Here is an 18649-nt window from a genome sequence, read left to right as displayed (position 1 = left end):
TAATGTATTAAGGGCAGATAATTTATTGTAGTGAACAATAAAGATTTGTATTTTATTGTCAGGTTTGAGGTAATGGTAGGTTATACTTTGTTGTGTATAATGTTTGAAGGGGAGATAATTAATCCAAAACAATTCATAGGTTTTAAAAAAAATTTGTTTGATACTGTTTTGTTTGAGGTAATGGTAGGTTATACTTTGAGTATAATGTATAAAGGGGAGATAATTAATCCAAAACACTTCATAGTGGGTGAAAAAAAGATTTGTTTGATACTGTTATGTTTGAGGTAATGGTAAGTTATTCTTTGAGTATAATGTATAAAGGGGAGATAATTAATCCAAAACACTTCATGGGGGTGAAAAAAAAGATTTGTTTGATACTGTTATGTTTGAGGTAACGGTAGGTTATACTTTGTGTATAATGTATTAAGGGGAGATAATCTATTGAAATGACTTCATATGTAACACACAATAAAGATTTGTATTTTATTGTCAGGTTTGAGGTAATGGTAGGTTATACTTTGTGTATAATGTTTGAAGGGGAGATAATTAATCCAAAACACTTCATAGGGGGTAAAAAAGATTTGTTTGATACTGTTTTGTTTGAGGTAATGGTAGGTTATACTTTGAGTATAATGTATAAAGGGGAGATAATTAATCCAAAACACTTCATAGGGGGTGAAAAAAAGATTTGTTTGATACTGTTATGTTTGAGGTAATGGTAAGTTATTCTTTGAGTATAATGTATAAAGGGGAGATAATTAATCCAAAACACTTCATACGGGGTGAAAAAAAAGATTTGTTTGCTACTGTTATGTTTGAGGTAACGGTAGGTTATATTTTGTGTATAATGTATTAAGGGGAGATAATTTATTGTAATGACTTCATATGTAGTGAACAATAAAGATTTGTATTTTATTGTCAGGTTTGAGGTAATGGTAGGTTATACTTTGTGTATAATGTATTAAGAGGAGATAATCTATCGAAATGACTTCATATGTAGTGAATAATAATGATTTGTATTTTACTGTAAGGTTTGAGGTAATGGTAGGTTATACTTTGTGTATAATGTATAAAGGGGAGATAATTAATCAAAAACACTTCATAGGGAGTGTAAAAAAAAGATTTGTTTGATACTGTTATGTTTGAGGTAATGGTAAGTTCTTCTTTGAGTATAATGTATAAAGGGGAGATAATTAATCCAAAACACTTCATAGGGGGTGAAAAAAAAGATTTGTTTGATACTGTTATGTTTGAGGTAACAGTAGGTTATATTTTAGTGTATAATGTATTAAGGGGAGATAATTTATTGAAATGACTTCTTGTGTAGTGAACAATTAAGATTTGTATTTTATTGTCAGGTTTGAGGTAATGGTAGGTTATACTTTGTGTATAATGTTTGAAGGGGAGATAATTAATCCAAAACACTTCATACGGGGTAAAAAAGATTTGTTTGATACTGTTTTGTTTGAGGTAATGGTAGGTTATACTTTGAGTATAATGTATAAAGGGGAGATAATTAATCCAAAACACTTCATAGGGGGTGAAAAAAAGATTTGTTTGATACTGTTATGTTTGAGGTAATGGTAAGTTATACTTTGTGTATAATGTATAAAGGGGAGATAATTAATCAAAAACACTTCATAGGGGGTGAAAAAAAAGATTTGTTTAATACTGTTATGTTATAGGTAATGGTAGGTTATTCTTTGAGTATAATGTATAAAGGGGAGATAATTAATCCAGAACACTTCATGAGGGTGAAAAAAAAGATTTGTTTGATGCTGTTATGTTTGAGGTAACAGTAGGTTATATTTTAGTGTATAATGTATTAAGGGCAGATAATTTATTGTAGTGAACAATAAAGATTTGTATTTTATTGTCAGGTTTGAGGTAATGGTAGGTTATACTTTGTGTATAATGTTTGAAGGGGAGATAATTAATCCAAAACAATTCATAGGTTTTAAAAAAAATTTCTTTGATACTGTTTTGTTTGAGGTAATGGTAGGTTATACTTTGAGTATAATGTATAAAGGGGAGATAATTAATCCAAAACACTTCATAGGGGGTGAAAAAAAGATTTGTTTGATACTGTTATGTTTGAGGTAATGGTAAGTTATTCTTTGAGTATAATGTATAAAGGGGAGATAATTAATCCAAAACACTTCATGGGGGTGAAAAAAAAGATTTGTTTGATACTGTTATGTTTGAGGTAACGGTAGGTTATACTTTGTGTATAATGTATTAAGGGGAGATAATCTATTGAAATGACTTCATATGTAACACACAATAAAGATTTGTATTTTATTGTCAGGTTTGAGGTAATGGTAGGTTATACTTTGTATATAATGTTTGAAGGGGAGATAATTAATCCAAAACACTTCATAGGGGGTAAAAAAGATTTGTTTGATACTGTTTTGTTTGAGGTAATGGTAGGTTATACTTTGAGTATAATGTATAAAGGGGAGATAATTAATCCAAAACACTTCATAGGGGGTGAAAAAAAGATTTGTTTGATACTGTTATGTTTGAGGTAATGGTAAGTTATTCTTTGAGTATAATGTATAAAGGGGAGATAATTAATCCAAAACACTTCATACGGGGTGAAAAAAAAGATTTGTTTGATACTGTTATGTTTGAGGTAACGGTAGGTTATATTTTAGTGTATAATGTATTAAGGGGAGATAATTTATTGTAATGACTTCATATGTAGTGAACAATAAAGATTTGTATTTTATTGTCAGGTTTGAGGTAATGGTAGGTTATACTTTGTGTATAATGTATTAAGAGGAGATAATCTATCGAAATGACTTCATATGTAGTGAATAATAATGATTTGTATTTTACTGTAAGGTTTGAGGTAATGGTAGGTTATACTTTGTGTATAATGTATAAAGGGGAGATAATTAATCAAAAACACTTCATAGGGAGTGTAAAAAAAAGATTTGTTTGATACTGTTATGTTTGAGGTAATGGTAAGTTCTTCTTTGAGTATAATGTATAAAGGGGAGATAATTAATCCAAAACACTTCATAGGGGGTGAAAAAAAAGATTTGTTTGATACTGTTATGTTTGAGGTAACAGTAGGTTATATTTTAGTGTATAATGTATTAAGGGGAGATAATTTATTGAAATGACTTCTTGTGTAGTGAACAATTAAGATTTGTATTTTATTGTCAGGTTTGAGGTAATGGTAGGTTATACTTTGTGTATAATGTTTAAAGGGGAGATAATTAATCCAAAACACTTCATAGGGGGTGAAAAAAAAGATTTGTTTGATACTGTTATGTTTGAGGTAATGGTAAGTTATTCTTTGAGTATAATGTATAAAGGGGAGATAATTAATCCAAAACACTTCATAGAGGGTGAAAAAAAGATTTGTTTGATACTGTTATGTTTGAGGTAAGAGTAGGTTATATTTTAGTGTATAATGTATTAAGGGGAGATAATTTATTGTAGTGAACTATAAAGATTTGTATTTTATTGTCTGGTTTGAGGTAATGGTAGGTTATACTTTGTGTATAATGTTTGAAGGGGAGATAATTAATCCAAAACACTTCATAGGGGGTGAAAAAAAAGATTTGTTTGATACTGTTTTGTTTGAGGTAATGGTAGGTTATACTTTGAGTATAATGTATAAAGGGGAGATAATTAATCCAAAACACTTCATACGGGGTGAAAAAAAAGATTTGTTTGATACTGTTATGTTTGAGGAAACTGTAGGTTATATTTTGTGTATAATGTATTAAGGGGAGATAATTTATTGAAATGACTTCATATGTAGTGAACAATAAAGATTTGTATTTTATTGTCAGGTTTGAGGTAATGGTAGGTTATACTTTGTGTATAATGTATAAAGGGGAGATAATTAATCCAAAACACTTCATAGGAGGTGAAAAAAAAGATTTGTTTGATACTGTTATGTTTGAGGTTATGGTAAGTTATTCTTTGAGTATAATGTATAAAGGGGAGATAATTAATCCAAAACACTTCATAGGGGGTGAAACAAAAGATTTGTTTGATACTGTTATGTTTGAGGTAACAGTAAGTTATACTTTGTGTATAATGTATTAAGGGGAGATAATCTATTGATGTGACTTCCCTTGTAATGAACAATAAAGATTTGTATTTTATTGTAAGGTTTGAGGATATGGTAGGATATACTTTGTGTATAATGTATAAAGGGCAGATAATTAATCCAAAACACTTCATAGGGGGTGAAAAAAAGATTTGTTTGATACTGTTATGTTTGAGGTAATGGTAGGTTATACTTTGAGTATAATGTATAAAAGGGAGATAATTAGTCCAAAACACTTCATAGGGGGTGAAAAAAAAGATTTGTTTGATACTGTTATGTTTGAGGTAATGGTAGGTTATACTTTGAGTATAATGTATAAAGGGGAGATAATTTATCCAAAATTCTACATAGGGGGTGAAAAAAAGATTTGTATGATACTGTTATGTTTGAGGTAATGGTCAGTTATTCTTTGAGTATAATGTATAAAGGGGAGATAATTAATCCAAAACACTTCATAGGGGGTGAAAAAAAAGATTTGTTTGATACTGTTATGTTTGAGGTAACTGTAGGTTATATTTTAGTGTATAATGTATTAAGGGGAGATAATGTATTGAAATGACTTCTTATGTAGTGAACAATAAAGATTTGTATTTTATTGTCAGGTTTGAGGTAATGGTAGGTTATACTTTGTGTATAATGTTTAAAGGGGAGATAATTAATCCAAAACACTTCATAGGGGGTGAAACAAAAGATTGGTTTGATACTGTTATGTTTGAGGTAACTGTAGGTTATATTTTAGTGTATAATGTATTGAAATGACTTCTTATGTAGTGAACAATAAAGATTTGTATTTTATTGTCAGGTTTGAGGTAATGGTAGGTTATACTTTGTGTATAATGTTTAAAGGGGAGATAATTAATCCAAAACACTTCATAGGGGGTGAAACAAAAGATTTGTTTGATACTGTTATGTTTGAGGTAACAGTAAGTTATACTTTGTGTATAATGTATAAAGGAGAGATAATCTATTGATATGACTTTCTATGTAATGAACAATAAAGATTTGTATTTTATTGTAAGGTTTGAGGATATGGTAGGATATACTTTGTCTATAAGGTATAAAGGGCAGATAATTAATCCAAAACACTTCATAGGGGGGAAAAAAGATTTTTTTGATACTGTTATGTTTGAGGTAATGGTAGGTTATACTTTGAGTATAATGTATAAAGGGGAGATAATTAATCCAAAACACTTCATAGGGGGTGAATAAAAAGATTTGTTTGATACTGTTATGTTTGAGGTAATGGTAAGTTATTCTTTGAGTATAATGTATAAAGGGGAGATAATTAATCCAAAACACTTCATAGGGGGTGAAAAAAAAGATTTGTTTGATACTGTTATGTTTGAGGTAATGGTAAGTTATTCTTCGAGTATAATGTATAAAGGGGAGATAATTAATCCAAAACACTTCATTGGGGTTAAAAAAAAGATTTGTTTGATACTGTTATGTTTGAGGTAATGGTAGGTTATACTTTGAGTATAATGTATAAAAGGGAGATAATTAATGCAAAACACATCATAGGGGGTGAAAAAAAGATTTGTTTGATACTGTTATGTTTGAGGTAATGGTAAGTTATTCTTTGAGTATAATGTATAAAGGGGAGATAATGAATCCAAAACACTTCATGAGGGTGAAAAAAAAAGATTTGTTAGATACTGTTATGTTTGAGGTAATGGTAGGTTATACTTTGAGTATAATGTATAAAGGGGAGATAATTAATCCAAAACACTTCATAGGGGATGAAAAAAAAGATTTGTTTGATACTGTTATGTTTGAGGTTATGGTAAGTTATTCTTTGAGTATAATGTATAAAGGGGAGATAATAAATCCAAAACACTTCATAGGGGGTGAAAAAAAAGATTTGTTTGATACTATTATGTTTTAGATAATGGTAAGTTATACTTTGAGTATAATGTAAAAAGGGGAGATAATTAATCTTAATGACTTCATAGGGGGTGAAAAAAAGATTTGTTTGATACTGTTATGTTTGAGGTTATACTTTGAGTATAATGTATAAAAGGGAGATAATTAATCCTAAACACTTCATAGGGGGTGAAAAAAAAGATTTGTTTGATACTGTTATGTTTGAGGTAATGGTAGGTTATACTATGAGTATAATGTATAAAGGTGAGATGATTAATCTAAAACACTTCATAGGGGGTGAAAAAAAAGATTTATTTAATACTGTTATGTTTGAGGTAATGGTAAGTTATTCTTTGAGTATAATGTATAAAGGGGAGATAATGTATTGAAATGACTTCTTATGTAGTGAACAATAAAGATTTGTATTTTATTGTCAGGTTTGAGGTAATGGTAGGTTATACTTTGTGTATAATGTTTAAAGGGGAGATAATTAATCCAAAACACTTCATAGGGGGTGAATAAAAAGATTTGTTTGATACTGTTATGTTTGAGGTAACGGTAGGTTATATTTTGTGTATAATTTATTAAGGGGAGATAATTTATTGAAATGACTTCATATGTAGTGAACAATAAAGATTTGTATTTTATTGTCAGGTTTGAGGTAATGGTAGGTTATACTTTGAGTATAATGTATAAAGGGGAGATAATTAATCCAAAACACTTCATAGGGGGTGAAAAAAAGATTTGTTTGATACTGTTATGTTTGAGGTTATGGTAAGTTATTCTTTGAGTATAATGTATAAAGGGGAGATAATTAATCCAAAACACTTCATAGGGGGTGAAACAAAAGATTTGTTTGATACTGTTATGTTTGAGGTAACAGTAAGTTATACTTTGTGTATAATGTATTAAGGGGAGATAATCTATTGATGTGACTTCCCTTGTAATGAACAATAAAGATTTGTATTTTATTGTAAGGTTTGAGGATATGGTAGGATATACTTTGTGTATAATGTATAAAGGGCAGATAATTAATCCAAAACACTTCATAGGGGGTGAAAAAAAGATTTGTTTGATACTGTTATGTTTGAGGTAATGGTAGGTTATACTTTGAGTATAATGTATAAAAGGGAGATAATTAGTCCAAAACACTTCATAGGGGGTGAAAAAAAAGATTTGTTTGATACTGTTATGTTTGAGGTAATGGTAGGTTATACTTTGAGTATAATGTATAAAGGGGAGATAATTTATCCAAAACTCTACATAGGGGGTGAAAAAAAGATTTGTATGATACTGTTATGTTTGAGGTAATGGTCAGTTATTCCGTGAGTATAATGTATAAAGGGGAGATAATTAATCCAAAACACTTCATAGGGGGTGAAAAAAAAGATTTGTTTGATACTGTTATGTTTGAGGTAACTGTAGGTTATATTTTAGTGTATAATGTATTAAGGGGAGATAATGTATTGAAATGACTTCTTATGTAGTGAACAATAAAGATTTGTATTTTATTGTCAGGTTTGAGGTAATGGTAGGTTATACTTTGTGTATAATGTTTAAAGGGGAGATAATTAATCCAAAACACTTCATAGGGGGTGAAACAAAAGATTGGTTTGATACTGTTATGTTTGAGGTAACTGTAGGTTATATTTTAGTGTATAATGTATTAAGGGGAGATAATGTATTGAAATGACTTCTTATGTAGTGAACAATAAAGATTTGTATTTTATTGTCAGGTTTGAGGTAATGGTAGGTTATACTTTGTGTATAATGTTTAAAGGGGAGATAATTAATCCAAAACACTTCATAGGGGGTGAAACAAAAGATTTGTTTGATACTGTTATGTTTGAGGTAACAGTAAGTTATACTTTGTGTATAATGTATAAAGGAGAGATAATCTATTGATATGACTTTCTATGTAATGAACAATAAAGATTTGTATTTTATTGTAAGGTTTGAGGATATGGTAGGATATACTTTGTCTATAAGGTATAAAGGGCAGATAATTAATCCAAAACACTTCATAGGGGGGAAAAAAGATTTTTTTGATACTGTTATGTTTGAGGTAATGGTAGGTTATACTTTGAGTATAATGTATAAAGGGGAGATAATTAATCCAAAACACTTCATAGGGGGTGAAACAAAAGATTTGTTTGATACTGTTATGTTTGAGGTAACAGTAAGTTATACTTTGTGTATAATGTATAAAGGAGAGATAATCTATTGATGTGACTTTCTATGTAATGAACAATAAAGATTTGTATTTTATTGTAAGGTTTGAGGATATGGTAGGATATACTTTGTCTATAAGGTATAAAGGGCAGATAATTAATCCAAAACACTTCATAGGGGGGAAAAAAAGATTTTTTTGATACTGTTATGTTTGAGGTAATGGTAGGTTATACTTTGAGTATAATGTATAAAGGGGAGATAATTAATCCAAAACACTTCATAGGGGGTGAATAAAAAGATTTGTTTGATACTGTTATGTTTGAGGTAATGGTAAGTTATTCTTTGAGTATAATGTATAAAGGGGAGATAATTAATCCAAAACACTTCATAGGGGGTGAAAAAAAAAATTTGTTTGATACTGTTATGTTTGAGGTAAAGGTAAGTTATTCTTTGAGTATAATGTATAAAGGGAAGATAATTAATCCAAAACACTTCATTGGGGTGAAAAAAAAAGATTTGTTTGATACTGTTATGTTTGAGGTAATGGTAGGTTATACTTTGAGTATAATGTATAAAAGGGAGATAATTAATGCAAAACACATCATAGGGGGTGAAAAAAAGATTTGTTTGATACTGTTATGTTTGAGGTAATGGTAAGTTATTCTTTGAGTATAATGTATAAAGGGGAGATAATTAATCCAAAACACTTCATGAGGGTGAAAAAAAAAAGATTTGTTTGATACTGTTATGTTTGAGGTAATGGTAGGTTATACTTTGAGTATAATGTATAAAGGGGAGATAATTAATCCAAAACACTTCATAGGGGATGAAAAAAAAGATTTGTTTGATACTGTTATGTTTGAGGTTATGGTAAGTTATTCTTTGAGTATAATGTATATAGGGGAGATAATTAATCCAAAACACTTCATGAGGGTGAAAAAAAAGATTTGTTTGATACTGTTATGTTTGAGGTAACGGTGGGTTATACTTTGAGTATAATGTATAAAGGAGAGATAATTAATCCAAAACTCTTCATAGGGGGTGGAAAAAAAGATTTGTTTGATACTATTATGTTTTAGATAATGGTAAGTTATACTTTGAGTATAATGTAAAAAGGGGAGATAATTAATCTTATTGACTTCATAGGGGGTGAAAAAAAGATTTGTTTGATACTGTTATGTTTGAGGTAATGGTAGGTTATACTTTGAGTATAATGTATAAAAGGGAGATAATTAATCCTAAACACTTCATAGGGGGTGAAAAAAAAGATTTGTTTGATACTGTTTTGTTTGAGGTAATGGTAGGTTATACTATGAGTATAATGTATAAAGGTGAGATAATTAATCTAAAACACTTCATAGGGGGTGAAAAAAAAGATTTGTTTGATACTGTTATGTTTGAGGTAACTGTAGGTTATATTTTAGTGTATAATGTATTAAGGGGAGATAATGTATTGAAATGACTTCTTATGTAGTGAACAATAAAGATTTGTATTTTATTGTCAGGTTTGAGGTAATGGTAGGTTATACTTTGTGTATAATGTTTAAAGGGGAGATAATTAATCCAAAACACTTCAAAGGGGGTGAAACAAAAGATTTGTTTGATACTGTTATGTTTGAGGTAACAGTAAGTTATACTTTGTGTATAATGTATTAAGGGGAGATAATCTATTGATGTGACTTCCCTTGTAATGAACAATAAAGATTTGTATTTTATTGTAAGGTTTGAGGATATGGTAGGATATACTTTGTGTATAATGTATAAAGGGCAGATAATTAATCCAAAACACTTCATAGGGGGTGAAAAAAAGATTTGTTTGATACTGTTATGTTTGAGGTAATGGTAGGTTATACTTTGAGTATAATGTATAAAGGGGAGATAATTTATCCAAAACTCTACATAGGGGGTGAAAAAAAGATTTGTATGATACTGTTATGTTTGAGGTAATGGTCAGTTATTCTTTGAGTATAATGTATAAAGGGGAGATAATTAATCCAAAACACTTCATAGGGGGTGAAAAAAAAGATTTGTTTGATACTGTTATGTTTGAGGTAACTGTAGGTTATATTTTAGTGTATAATGTATTAAGGGGAGATAATGTATTGAAATGACTTCTTATGTAGTGAACAATAAAGATTTGTATTTTATTGTCAGGTTTGAGGTAATGGTAGGTTATACTTTGTGTATAATGTTTAAAGGGGAGATAATTAATCCAAAACACTTCATAGGGGGTGAAACAAAAGATTGGTTTGATACTGTTATGTTTGAGGTAACTGTAGGTTATATTTTAGTGTATAATGTATTAAGGGGAGATAATGTATTGAAATGACTTCTTATGTAGTGAACAATAAAGATTTGTATTTTATTGTCAGGTTTGAGGTAATGGTAGGTTATACTTTGTGTATAATGTTTAAAGGGGAGATAATTAATCCAAAACACTTCATAGGGGGTGAAACAAAAGATTTGTTTGATACTGTTATGTTTGAGGTAACAGTAAGTTATACTTTGTGTATAATGTATAAAGGAGATATAATCTATTGATATGACTTTCTATGTAATGAACAATAAAGATTTGTATTTTATTGTAAGGTTTGAGGATATGGTAGGATATACTTTGTCTATAAGGTATAAAGGGCAGATAATTAATCCAAAACACTTCATAGGGGGGAAAAAAAGATTTTTTTGATACTGTTATGTTTGAGGTAATGGTAGGTTATACTTTGAGTATAATGTATAAAGGGGAGATAATTAATCCAAAACACTTCATAGGGGGTGAATAAAAAGATTTGTTTGATACTGTTATGTTTGAGGTAATGGTAAGTTATTCTTTGAGTATAATGTATAAAGGGGAGATAATTAATCCAAAACACTTCATAGGGGGTGAAAAAAAAAATTTGTTTGATACTGTTATGTTTGAGGTAAAGGTAAGTTATTCTTTGAGTATAATGTATAAAGGGGAGATAATTAATCCAAAACACTTCATTGGGGTGAAAAAAAAAGATTTGTTTGATACTGTTATGTTTGAGGTAATGGTAGGTTATACTTTGAGTATAATGTATAAAAGGGAGATAATTAATGCAAAACACATCATAGGGGGTGAAAAAAAGATTTGTTTGATACTGTTATGTTTGAGGTAATGGTAAGTTATTCTTTGAGTATAATGTATAAAGGGGAGATAATTAATCCAAAACACTTCATGAGGGTGAAAAAAAAAGATTTGTTTGATACTGTTATGTTTGAGGTAATGGTAGGTTATACTTTGAGTATAATGTATAAAGGGGAGATAATTAATCCAAAACACTTCATAGGGGATGAAAAAAAAGATTTGTTTGATACTGTTATGTTTGAGGTTATGGTAAGTTATTCTTTGAGTATAATGTATATAGGGGAGATAATTAATCCAAAACACTTCATGAGGGTGAAAAAAAAGATTTGTTTGATACTGTTATGTTTGAGGTAACGGTGGGTTATACTTTGAGTATAATGTATAAAGGAGAGATAATTAATCCAAAACTCTTCATAGGGGGTGGAAAAAAAGATTTGTTTGATACTATTATGTTTTAGATAATGGTAAGTTATACTTTGAGTATAATGTAAAAAGGGGAGATAATTAATCTTAATGACTTCATAGGGGGTGAAAAAAAGATTTGTTTGATACTGTTATGTTTGAGGTAATGGTAGGTTATACTTTGAGTATAATGTATAAAAGGGAGATAATTAATCCTAAACACTTCATAGGGGGTGAAAAAAAAGATTTGTTTGATACTGTTTTGTTTGAGGTAATGGTAGGTTATACTATGAGTATAATGTATAAAGGTGAGATAATTAATCTAAAACACTTCATAGGGGGTGAAAAAAAAGATTTGTTTGATACTGTTATGTTTGAGGTAATGGTAAGTTATTCTTTGAGTATAATGTATAAAGGGGAGATAATTAATCCAAAACACTTTATACAGGGTGAAAAAAAAGATTTGTTTGATACTGTTATGTTTGAGGTAATGGTAGGTTATACTTTGAGTATAATGTATAAAAGGGAGATAATTAATCCAAAACACTTCATAGGGGGTGAAAAAAAGATTTGTTTGATACTGTTATGTTTGAGGTAATGGTCAGTTATTCTTTGAGTATAATGTATAAAGGGGAGATAATAAATCCAAAACACTTCATAGGGGGTGAAAAAAAAGATTTGTTTGATACTGTTATGTTTGAGGTAACTGTAGGTTATATTTTAGTGTATAATGTATTAAGGGGAGATAATGTATTGAAATGACTTCTTATGTAGTGAACAATAAAGATTTGTATTTTATTGTCAGGTTTGAGGTAATGGTAGGTTATACTTTGTGTATAATGTTTAAAGGGGAGATAATTAATCCAAAACACTTCATATGGGGTGAATAAAAAGATTTGTTTGATACTGTTATGTTTGAGGTAATGGTAGGTTATACTTTGAGTATAATTTATAAAGGGGAGATAATTAATCCAAAACACTTCATAGGGGGTGAAACAAAAGATGTGTTTGATACTGTTATGTTTGAGGTAACAGTAAGTTATACTTTGTGTATAATGTATAAAGGAGAGATAATCTATTGATATGACTTTCTATGTAATGAACAATAAAGATTTGTATTTTATTGTAAGGTTTGAGGATATGGTAGGATATACTTTGTCTATAAGGTATAAAGGGCAGATAATTAATCCAAAACACTTCATAGGGGGGAAAAAAAGATTTTTTTGATACTGTTATGTTTGAGGTAATGGTAGGTTATACTTTGAGTATAATGTATAAAGGGGAGATAATTAATCCAAAACACTTCATAGGGGGTGAATAAAAAGATTTGTTTGATACTGTTATGTTTGAGGTAATGGTAAGTTATTCTTTGAGTATAATGTATAAAGGGGAGATAATTAATCCAAAACACTTCATAGGGGGTGAAAAAAAAAATTTGTTTGATACTGTTATGTTTGAGGTAAAGGTAAGTTATTCTTTGAGTATAATGTATAAAGGGGAGATAATTAATCCAAAACACTTCATTGGGGTGAAAAAAAAAGATTTGTTTGATACTGTTATGTTTGAGGTAATGGTAGGTTATACTTTGAGTATAATGTATAAAAGGGAGATAATTAATGCAAAACACATCATAGGGGGTGAAAAAAAGATTTGTTTGATACTGTTATGTTTGAGGTAATGGTAAGTTATTCTTTGAGTATAATGTATAAAGGGGAGATAATTAATCCAAAACACTTCATGAGGGTGAAAAAAAAAGATTTGTTTGATACTGTTATGTTTGAGGTAATGGTAGGTTATACTTTGAGTATAATGTATAAAGGGGAGATAATTAATCCAAAACACTTCATAGGGGATGAAAAAAAAGATTTGTTTGATACTGTTATGTTTGAGGTTATGGTAAGTTATTCTTTGAGTATAATGTATATAGGGGAGATAATTAATCCAAAACACTTCATGAGGGTGAAAAAAAAGATTTGTTTGATACTGTTCTGTTTGAGGTAACGGTGGGTTATACTTTGAGTATAATGTATAAAGGAGAGATAATTAATCCAAAACTCCTCATAGGGGGTGGAAAAAAAGATTTGTTTGATACTATTATGTTTTAGATAATGGTAAGTTATACTTTGAGTATAATGTAAAAAGGGGAGATAATTAATCTTATTGACTTCATAGGGGGTGAAAAAAAGATTTGTTTGATACTGTTATGTTTGAGTTAATGGTAGGTTATACTTTGAGTATAATGTATAAAAGGGAGATAATTAATCCTAAACACTTCATAGGGGGTGAAAAAAAAGATTTGTTTGATACTGTTTTGTTTGAGGTAATGGTAGGTTATACTATGAGTATAATGTATAAAGGTGAGATAATTAATCTAAAACACTTCATAGGGGGTGAAAAAAAAGATTTGTTTGATACTGTTATGTTTGAGGTAATGGTAAGTTATTCTTTGAGTATAATGTATAAAGGGGAGATAATTAATCCAAAACACTTCATTGGGGTGAAAAAAAAGATTTGTTTGATACTGTTATGTTTGAGGTAATGGTAGGTTATACTTTGAGTATAATGTATAAAAGGGAGATAATTAATGCAAAACACATCATAGGGGGTGAAAAAAAGATTTGTTTGATACTGTTATGTTTGAGGTAATGGTAAGTTATTCTTTGTATAATGTAATAAGAGGAGATAATCTATCGAAATGACGAAATGACTTCATATGTAGTGAACAATAATGATTTGTATTTCACTGTCAGGTTTGAGGTAATGGTAGGTTATACTTTGTGTATAATGTATTAAGAGGAGATAATCTATCGAAATGACTTCATATGAAGTGAACATTAATGATTTGTATTTTACTGTAAGGTTTGAGGTAATGGTAGGTTATTCTTTGAGTATAATGTATAAAGGGGAGATAATAAATCCAAAACACTTCATACGGGGTGAAAAAAAAGATTTGTTTGATACTGTTATGTTTCAGGTAACGGTAGGTTATATTTTGTGTATAATGTATTAAGGGGAGATAATTTATTGAAATGATTTCATAGGTAGTGAACAATAAAGATTTGTATTTTATTGTCAGGTTTGAGGTAATGGTAAGTTATTCTCTAAGTATAATGTATAAAGGGGATATAGTTAATCCAAAACACTTTATAGGGGGTGAAAAAAAAGATTTGTTTGATACTGTTACGTTTGAGGTAACAGTAGGTTATATTTTAGTGTATAATGTATTCAGGGGAGATAATTTATTGAAATGACTTCTTATGTAGTGAACAATAAAGATTTGTATTTTATTGTCAGTTTTGAGGTAATGGTAGGTTATACTTTGTGTATAATGTTTAAAGGGGAGATAATTAATCTAAAACACTTCATAGGGGGTGAAAAAAAAGATTTGTTTGATACTGTTATGTTTGAGGTAATGGTAGGTTATACTATGAGTATAATGTATAAAGGTGAGATAATTAATCTAAAACACTTCATAGGGGGTGAAAAAAAAGATTTGTTTGATACTGTTATGTTTGAGGTAATGGTAAGTTATTCTTTGAGTATAATGTATAAAGGGGAGATAATTAATCCAAAACACTTTATACAGGGTGAAAAAAAAGATTTGTTTGATACTGTTATGTTTGAGGTAATGGTAGGTTATACTTTGAGTATAATGTATAAAAGGGAGATAATTAATCCAAAACACTTCATAGGGGGTGAAAAAAAGATTTGTTTGATACTGTTATGTTTGAGGTAATGGTCAGTTATTCTTTGAGTATAATGTATAAAGGGGAGATAATAAATCCAAAACACTTCATAGGGGGTGAACAAAAAGATTTGTTTGATACTGTTATGTTTGAGGTAACTGTAGGTTATATTTTAGTGTATAATGTATTAAGGGGAGATAATGTATTGAAATGACTTCTTATGTAGTGAACAATAAAGATTTGTATTTTATTGTCAGGTTTGAGGTAATGGTAGGTTATACTTTGTGTATAATGTTTAAAGGGGAGATAATTAATCCAAAACACTTCATAGGGGGTGAATAAAAAGATTTGTTTGATACTGTTATGTTTGAGGTAATGGTAGGTTATACTTTGAGTATAATGTATAAAGGGGAGATAATTAATCCAAAACACTTCATAGGGGGTGAAAAAAAAGATTTGTTTGATACTGTTATGTTTGAGGTAATGGTAAAATATTCTTTGAGTATAATGTATAAAGGGGAGATAATTAATCCAAAACACTTCATTGGGGTGAAAAAAAAGATTTGTTTGATACTGTTATGTTTGAGGTAATGGTAGGTTATACTTTGAGTATAATGTATAAAAGGGAGATAATTAATGCAAAACACATCATAGGGGGTGAAAAAAAGATTTGTTTGATACTGTTATGTTTGAGGTAATGGTAAGTTATTCTTTGTATAATGTATTAAGAGGAGATAATCTATCGAAATGACGAAATGACTTCATATGTAGTGAACAATAATGATTTGTATTTCACTGTCAGGTTTGAGGTAATGGTAGGTTATACTTTGTGTATCATGTATTAAGAGGAGATAATCTATCGAAATGACTTCATATGAAGTGAACATTAATGATTTGTATTTTACTGTAAGGTTTGAGGTAATGGTAGGTTATTCTTTGAGTATAATGTATAAAGGGGAGATAATAAATCCAAAACACTTCATACGGGGTGAAAAAAAAGATTTGTTTGATACTGTTATGTTTCAGGTAACAGTAGGTTATAGTTTGTGTATAATGTATTAAGGGGAGATAATTTATTGAAATGATTTCATAGGTAGTGAAGAATAAAGATTTGTATTTTATTTTCAGGTTTGAGGTAATGGTAAGTTATTCTTTAAGTATAATGTATAAAGGGGAGATAGTTAATCCAAAACACTTTATAGGGGGTGAAAAAAAAGATTTGTTTGATACTGTTATGTTTGAGGTAACAGTAGGTTATATTTTAGTGTATAATGTATTAAGGGGAGATAATTTATTGAAATGACTTCTTATGTAGTGAACAATAAAGATTTGTATTTTATTGTCAGTTTTGAGGTAATGGTAGGTTATACTTTGTGTATAATGTTTAAAGGGGAGATAATTAATCCAAAACACTTCATAGGGGGTGAAAAAAAAGATTTGTTTGATACTGTTATGTTTGAGGTAACGATAAGTTATACTTTGTGTATAATGTATTCAGGGGAGATAATCTATTGATATGACTTCCTATGTAATGAACAATAAAGTTTTGTATTTTATTGTCAGGTTTGAGGATATGGTAGGTTATACTTTGTGTATAATGTATAAAGGGGAGATAATTAATCCAAAACACTTCATAGGGGGTGAAAAAAAAGATTTGTTTGATACTGTTATGTTTGAAGTAATGGTAAGTTATTCTGAGTATAATGTATAAAGGGGAGATAATTAATCCAAAACACTTCATAGAGGGTGAAAAAAAGATTTGTTTGATACTGTTATGTTTGAGGTAACGGTAGGTTATATTTTAGTGTATAATGTATTAAGGGGAGATAATTTATTGTAGTGAACAATAAAGATTTGTATTTTATTGTCAGGTTTGAGGTAATGGTAGGTTATACTTTGTGTATAATGTTTGAAGGGGACATAATTAATCAAAACACTTCATAGGGGGTGAAAAAAAAGATTTGTTTGATACTGTTATGTTTGAGGTAACGGTAGGTTATATTTTGTATATAATGTATTAGGGGAGATTATTAATCTTAATGACTTCATATGTAGTGAACAATAAAGATTTGATCCTGTTATTGTCAGGTTTGAGGTAATGGTAGGTTATACTTTGTGTATAATGTATAAAGGGGAGATAATTAATCCATAGTATCCAAAAGTTTAACCTACCATTTACTCAAACCTGACAATAAAATACAAATCTTTATTGTTCACTACATATGAAGTCATTTCAATAGATTATCTCCACTTAATACATTCTACACAACATAACAGTATCAAACAAATCTTTTTTTTCACCCCCTATGAAGTGTTTTGGATTAAATATCTCCCCTTTATACATTATACACAAAGTATAACCTACCGTTACATCAAACCTGACAATTAAGAACAAATCTTTATTGTTCACTACAAATGAAGTCATTTCAATAGATTATCTCCCCTTGATACATTATCCACAAAGTATAACCTAATCCAAAACACTTCATAGGGGGTGAAAAAAAAAGATTTGTTTGATACTGTTATGTTTGAGGTAACGGTAGGTTATATTTTGTGTATAATGTATTCGGGGAGATTATTAATCTTAATGACTTCATATGTAGTGAACAATAAAGATTTGATACTGTTATTGTCAGGTTTGAGGTAATGGTAAGTTATACTTTGTGTATAATGTATAAAGGGGAGATAATTAATCCAAAACACTTCATATAGGGTGAAAAAAAAAGATTTGTTTGATACTGTTATGTTTGAGGTAACGGTAGGTTATACTTTGTGTATAATGTATTGAGGGGAGATAATCAATTCAAATGACTTCATATGTAGTGAACAATAAAGATTTGTTTTTTATTATCAGGTTTGAGGAAATGATAGGTTATACTTTATGTATAATGTATAAAGGGGAGATAATTAATCCAAAACACTTCATAGGGGGTGAAAAAAAGGATTTGTTTGATACTGTTATGTTTGAGGTAATGGTAGGTTAAACTTTGTATAATGTATTAAGAGGAGATAATCTATCGAAATGACGAAATGACTTCATATGTAGTGAACAATAATGATTTGTATTTCACTGTCAGGTTTGAGGTAATGGTAGGTTATACTTTGTGTATAAGGTATAAAGGGGAGATAATTAATCCAAAACACTTCATAGGGGGTGAAAAAAAAGATTTGTTTGATACTGTTATGTTTGAGGTAACAGTAGGTTATACTTTGTGTATAATGTATTAAGGGAAGATAATCTATTGAAATGACTTCATGTGTAGTGAACAATAAAGATTTGTTTTTAATTGTCAGGTTTGAGGTAATGGTAGGTTATACTTTGTGTATAATGTATAAAGGGGAGATATT

The sequence above is a fragment of the Mytilus trossulus genome, chromosome 10 (assembly GCF_036588685.1).
Source record: "Mytilus trossulus isolate FHL-02 chromosome 10, PNRI_Mtr1.1.1.hap1, whole genome shotgun sequence".
NCBI lineage: Eukaryota > Metazoa > Mollusca > Bivalvia > Mytilida > Mytilidae > Mytilus > Mytilus trossulus.
Note: the sequence above shows the minus strand (reverse complement) of the source record.